This window comes from Somniosus microcephalus, unplaced genomic scaffold, assembly GCF_052327205.1.
Source record: "Somniosus microcephalus isolate GS21.2 unplaced genomic scaffold, FLI_Smic_1.0 unresolved_chr6, whole genome shotgun sequence".
Taxonomy (NCBI): Eukaryota; Metazoa; Chordata; class Chondrichthyes; order Squaliformes; family Somniosidae; genus Somniosus; species Somniosus microcephalus.
Window position 1 is genome coordinate 33,923,467 of NW_028225184.1, and position 7,387 is coordinate 33,930,853.

The window sequence follows — 7,387 nt, forward strand, 5'->3', positions numbered from 1 at the left end:
GATTAACGGATTTATTCAGTTTAGCAGGCTGTAACCAATGGTGTGCCGCTAGGATCGTTGTTGGTGCCTCAGCTATTTACAATCTATATTATTGACCTAGATGAAGGGATCGAGGGTATTGTATCTAAGTTTGCTGATGATACAAAGCTCGGTGGACAGTAAGCTGTGAGGAGAACATTAAGTGTCTGCAAAGGGATATAGATAGAGTAAGTGAGTTGCCAGTAAGGTGGCAGATGGAATATATGCATGGCAATGTGAGGTTATTCACTTTGGCAGGAAGAATAGAAAAACAGATTGTTTTTTAAATGGTGAGAAACGTTCTAATGTTGGTGCTCAGAGAGAACTATGTGTCCTCGTGCAAGAAACACAGAAATCTCGCATGTAGGTACAGCAAGCAATAAGGAATGCAAACGGCATGTTGGCCTTCATTGCAAGGGGATTTGAGTATAATAGTAAGTAAGTCTTGTTACAATTGTACAGGGCCTTGCTGAGATCACACCCGGAGTACTGTGCACAGTTATGGTCTCCTTATCTAAGGAAGGATATACCTGCCTTGGAAAGGAAATAGAGACCAACTATTAACATAAAAGTCGGTAGATATTTGTGGACATATAGATAACGGTAAGAGAAGGGGATTTCCAAAAGGATGATATTTAATGCAAAGATGTTAAAAGTGATGCATTTGGGAGGAATAAGGAGGGCAGGCAGTATTACCTAAATTATTAAATTGCACATGCGAAGCTGAATCAGGGCCATGGCGGTTGACATAGACAATTATGTGAAGGGGTTAATTGGAGCTTAAGGTGTATAAACTGGGCACAACGTGCATCTGCTGCACTACTTTTTGAAGGGAATTATTCTCCACCCACTGTGCAGATCTAAATGTCAGTGATACGGCAACTGAAGCATACTGAAGGAGGAAATGGATTCTATATAATTAGAACCGAATGGTGTTTGAACTCAGTTGACACTGGTGCTGTTACCAAAATGTTAACCCTGGCACAAATATCACTCTGATGAGTAATCTGGATGGATGAAGGAAGAAAAATTAAATACCAATAAGTAAAGCATATAATATATTTCAGTCTTAATTGAACTGTGAGAGCAAATGCTTGCAAAGGAAGCCTGTGGTTTCAGATCAAAAGCGCTTCACCTCGTCCAAAGAGGAATTTAACCCCTGACAGTAAGAACAGTGCAGGAGAACCAAGACTGTGCTAAAACAAATTGAATGAATATATAATGTGGCAATCTTTCTGATACGCTTTCAACCTAATAAAAGACCCACATATTAGACGCAGTAGCACATAGTTTCTTCATATATACATTTATTAATATAATTAAATTTTAGTTACTTCAAATACAGAAAGATATATAATATTACTGATCATCTCCTAAGCTGTCAATAAACGGTCTTATTCGATTCTACCCCCTGGTTCTGCATTCCACAAATATCTTCTTCTTCTTAGGCAGTCCCTTAGAACCGAGGATGACTGGCTTCCACATTAAAAATGAGTTCGCTGGTGACTAATGAGCCCAATGCGTTACCTACCGTTTCTGCAACAGGTAGGGAAGACGGTGGTTGAATGGGTGGGTGGGGGGATTGCTTTGGTTGAAGTGCACTCCTTGCTCTGCCTGCGCTTGGCTTCTGCTTGCTCCCGGCGAAGAGACTCGAGGTGTTCGGTGCCTTCCCGGATGCTTCTCCTCCACTTTGTGCGGTCTAGGGCCAGGGATTCCCAGGTGTTGGTGGGGATGTTACACTTTTTCAAAGAGGCTTTGCGGGTGTCCTTGAAGCATTTCCTCTGCCCACCTGGGGCTCTCTTGCCGTGCCAGAGCTCCTAGTAGGGCGCTTGTTTTGGGAGTCTCGTACCGGGCATGCGGACAATGTGACCCGTCCATCGGAGCTGATTGAGCGTGGTCAGAGCTTCGATGCTGGGAATTTAAAGAAATTAAGATACACTTCTTCACTCAGTGAATGGTCAGAAAATGAAACACTGTACCACATTGTGTAGTTATGGCTAATAACAGAAGCATTTAACGTGAACCTAGTTGGGAGCATACGGGAGATAGGAATAGGGGGATATGCTGAAAGTGTCAGCTGAATTAGAATTGAAATAGAGTGGGGGAGGCTGGTGTGGAGTATAAACAACGGCATAGACCTGTTGGGGTCGAATGGCCTTGTCTCTGTGCTGTAAATTCCATGTAATTCTATTTAATTTCAGGCTGAAGTTCACAGTGACAGCAAATGATGTAAATGGAAGCCTGTGTTTTCAGCTCAGACGCACATCAGCTCAGAGAGAGAGTAATTTAACCCCTGACAGTAAGAGCAGCTCATCAGAACCAAGAATGTGTATAAACACCGTGAAATAAATACCTTATGGTAATTTTCTCATACACTTTCAACCGAATAATTAATAAATTATTGGATCCAGCACCACCAAGTGTGGTGCAGTATCAGGCTGAAACTCCATACTGTCACTGATTAATACAATACAATTCAAGTTATTAAAATTCAAAACGTTATTACATATTCCACTATTATCTTCTAAACTATGAAAAGGCGATGCGTTTAAGGAGAGCACACGAACAGAATGGGATAAATCGGAGGAAACTCTTTACCACAATGCAGTTTTGCAAGAGAATGACATTAACTGAAGAAACTGATGATGCATAACTTCAGCTGGTTTCAGGTCTGAAAGGAAGTTAGATGGTCAGCTGTCATAGAGGGCCACAGAGAGTTATACAGTATAGAAAGAGGACTTTCGGCCCATCGTGTCCACGCCAGCCATCAAGACCTGTGCAATCTAATCCCATTTTCCAGCTCTTGGTCTGTAGCCTTGTATGCTATGGCGTTTCAAGTGCTCATCTAAAAGCTTCTGGAATGTTGTGAGGGTTCTTGCCTCTACCATCCTTTCAGGCAGTGAGTTCCACACTCCAACCACACCCTGGGTGAAAACGTTTTGCCTCAAATCCCCTCTAAACCTACTGCCCCTTACCTTGAAACTATTCCCCCTGTCTATTGATCCTTCGACTAAGGGGTAAAGTTCGTTTCTATCTACCCTATCTATGCCCCTCTTAATGTTGTGCCCCTCAATCAGGTCCCCCCTCAGCCTTCACTGCTCGAAGGAAAGCAACCACAGCCTGTCCAATATCTCTTACTAGCTGAAGCACTCCAGCCCAGGATATACTGGTGAATCTCCTCTTCACCCTCTCCAATGCAATCACATCTTTACTCTAGCTTGGCGACCAGAACTGCACACAATATTCCAGTTGTGGCCTAAATAGCGTTTTGTACAGCTCCATCATAACCTCCCTGCTCTTATATTCTATGCCTCGGCTAATGAAGGCAACTATCCCATATGCCATTTTAAGCACCTTATTTACCTGTCCTGCTGCCTCTGGGCTCTATGTAAATGCACACCAAGGTCCCACTGATCCTTTGTTATTCCTAGAGTCCTACCATTCATTGTCCTCCCAAAAATGCAACAACTCACACTTTTCAGTGTTAAATTCCATCCGCCACTGTTCTGCCCATCTAACCAACCCGTCTATATCGTCCTGTAGACTGAGGCTTCCCTCCTCGCTATTTACCACTCAACCAATTTTCGTGTCATCTGCGAACTTACTGGTCATAGCTCCTACATTCATATCTAAATCATGAATGTACACTACAAACAGCAAAGAAGCCTGCAACGATCCCTGCAGTACACCACTGGACAGAGGCTTCCTGTCACTTAAACAACGTTCGACCATCACCCTCTGCCGCCTGCCACTAAGCCAATTTTAGATCCAATGTGCCAAATTGCCCTGGATCTCATGGTCTCTTTTAAGAACATAAGAACATAAGAAATAGGAGCAGGAGTAGGCGAATCGGCCCCTCGAGCCTGCTCCACCATTCAATAAGATCATGGCTGATCTGATCCTAACCTCAAATCTTCTATCACTCTGCATCCACCCGAACCCATGTGATCTCCCGGGAGATGCGAAAAACCAGATAAAGACCCAATGGCCAATTTGGGAGAAAAAAATCTGGGAAATTCCTCTCCGACCCATCTAGGCGATCGAAATTCTTCCAGGAGATCACTCTGTCCGTATATTTTCTACAGTACTTACCTTCTGTAAAGGCGATCTCCACTCCAGCCAGGAACAGGAATAAAACCATCTCCTGAAATCTAACAGAATTAGAACACAGTAGGAGCAGAACAAGGCTACACGGCCCCTGGGCCCACTCCACTACCCACAGGGCCATGACCATTCCGAACTCATGTCCAATTTCCTGCCCGCTCCCCGTAACCCTTAATTCCCTTTACTTCTAGGAAACTATCTATTTCTGCTTTAAATTTATTTAATGATGTAGCTTCCACAGCTTTCTGGGGCAGCAAATTCCACAAACCTACCACCCTCTGAGTGAAGAAGTTTCTCCTCATCTCAGTTTTGAATGAGCAGCCCCTTATTTTAAGATTATGCCCCCTAGTTCTAGTTTCACCCATCATTGGGAACATCCTCACCGCATCCACCCGATCAAGCCCCTTCACAATCTTATATGTTTCAATAAGATCGCCTCTCATTCTTCTGAACTCCAATGAGGAGAGTCCCAATCTACTCAACCTCTCCTCATATGACCACCCCCTCATCCCCGGGATTAACCGAGTGAACCTTCTTTGTACTGACTCGAGAGCAAGTATGTCTTTTTTTAAGTATGGACACCAAACTGTATGCAGTATTCCAGGTGCGGCCTCACCAATACCTTGTACAACTGCAGCAATACCTCCCTGTTTTTATATTCCAACCCCCTAGCAATAAAAGCCAACATTCCATTGGCCTTCTTAATCACTTGCTGCACCTGCATACTAACTTTTTGAGTTTCGTGCACCAGGACCCCCAGATCCCTTTGTACTACAGTACTTTCCATTTTCTTGCCATTAAGATAATAACTTGCTCTATGATTTTTCCTGCCAAAGTGCATAACCTCACACTTTCCAGTATTGTATTCCATCTGCCAAATCTCTGCCCACTTACTTAGCCTGTCTATGACCCTTTGCAGGTTTTTTATGTCCTCCTCACTCACTACTTTCCGTCCCATCTTTGTATCATCTGCAAACTTTGATATGTTACACTCGGTCCCCTCCTCCAAATCGTTAATATAGATTGTAAAGAGTTGGGGACCCAGCACTGACCCCTGCGGAACACCACTAGTTACTGGTTGCCAATCTGAGAACGAACCATTTATCCCAACTCTCTGCTTTCTGTTAGAGAGCCAATCCTCCACCCACGCCAGAATATTACCCCCAATCCCGTGATTTTTTATCTTGAGCAATAATCTTCTTGACCAGTCTCCCATGTGGGATTTTTTCAAAAGCCTTACTGAATTCCATGTAGACTACATCAAATGCACTAACCTCATCCAATCACCTCCTCACCCGCTCGAAAAATTCATTCTAATTGATTACACATGATCTCCCCCTGAAAAAGCCCAGCTGACTATCCTTGATTATTCCTTGCCTCACCAAGTGGAGACAATTTCTGTCCCTCAGAATTGTTTCCAATAATTTCCCGACCACTGATGTTAGACTCACTGGCCTATAATTACGTAGTTTATCCCTACTACCCTTCTTGAATAATGGTACTACGTTAGTTGGTTCCCAGTCCTCTGTCACCTCCCCTGTGGCCAGAGTGATTCTGAAAACTTGTTTCAGACAACCTGCCATCTCCTCCCTTGCCTCACACAGCAGCCTGGCATACATCCAGTCAGGGCCTGGGGACTAATCCACTTTTAGCCCACTAATGGCGCAAGTACCTCCTCCCTGTCAATACTAATTTGATCAAGTAATTCACAATCCCACTGCCTGATTTCTATGCCTACTTCATCCGCTCCATAGTGAAAACAGATGCAAACTATTCATTTAAAACCTCACCTACATTTTCCGGTTCTAAACATAGATTGCCACTTTGGTCGCTAAAGTAACTACATACTGAGAACAATGTCAAGGTAATGGTGGTGATTTTCATATGCAAACTAAACAGCAGAAGAATATGTGTGGGATAGGAGACATTTTGTGGGAATAGTCAAAATCAGAGCTTGGAGATGACGGAGCCACAAAGGAGTTTAAGCGTTGTGACAAGTGGAATTATGGGATTTAGCAGTGGCAACTGAACGGATGGTCCGAATCTTAGTGACTTCGGCTATGTGGAGAGGCTAGAGAAATTAGGATTCTTCTCCTTAGAGCACAGAGATTTCAGGGGAGTTTCACCAGATGTATACATGGGATGAGGGGCTTCAGTTCTGTGGAGACACTAGGGAATGTGGGATTCTTCTCCTTAGAGCAGAGAGTGTTAAGTGGAGATTAACCAGAGTGGCAACAGGGAAAGGGACTGAAGTAAGATGAGAGAACCTGGGGCAGTTTGTTTGAAAGCTGCTTGGAACAAGCACTGATAAGCGAAGAATATGAACATATTTGAGGCCGAAGTTTAAAGTGACAGAAAATCCTTACGACAGAAACCTGTGGTTCCTGCTCAGAAGCGATTTATCTCGGACAATGAAGAATTTAACCCCTGACAGTAAGAGCAGGGCGTCAGAATATAGACTGATGCTAAACATATTCAATGAAAATGCAACGTAGCAATCTGTGATATTGTTTAAGTGTATAATTAGTTACTTCTTTGAATACGATCACAGATAGAATAATAAAATTATAGAACCTTAGTGCAGAGAATGAGACAACTAGGTCCAACCTGCCCGTATGGGTCTTTCAAAGATCCTCTCATATGCTTCTTCGATGGAGCCCTGAAAGTTGGTTTCTGTGCAAGCATTTACCAATTCACTTTGGACAGTTAAATTTGGAGTGCAGTAATGGATTGAGTCTCAGACATTCATTTATTAATAAAATTGACCTCAAGTGTCTTAAAATACATGAGTGATAATATTCCACCTAGAATCTCCTAAACTATAAATTAAGGGCCGTGTACACAAACACAACGTGAGAAACAGGAGGATACAAACCACCTCTTAGTCTTGTATTGTGCTACAGATGTAATTGTCCATTGAAATCAATGTAGTTTGTTTCAGAGTTGAAAGAATTAAGTGAGTAAATGGCTCCGAAACTTTTAATTTAAATCCACTTTGCAAGAAAATGAAATCCAGTTGTTTTACCTTTCGTTTATCTAAAATCAAGTCTTCTTGGAGCACGGTTGGAAATGTAGTAAACTTGACATTGTAGTAAGCAGTGTGGTGGATAGCAACAGACTTCAGGAGGGCAGAGACAGGCTGGTGAAATGGGCAGACACATGGCAGATGACATTTAATGCAGAGAAATGTGATGTGATGGTCTTTGGGAACACGAATCAGAAAATACAATAATAAGGAAATGCTAAAATGTTACTTGGCATTCAG

General features: G+C 42.8%; 1 pseudogene; it reads left to right on the forward strand.

The window, feature by feature from the left end:
• Positions 1–2,246, forward strand: part of LOC147087186 (uncharacterized) — a 65,168-nt pseudogene extending 62,922 nt beyond the window's left edge.
• The last annotated feature ends 5,141 nt before the right edge of the window (positions 2,247–7,387 follow it).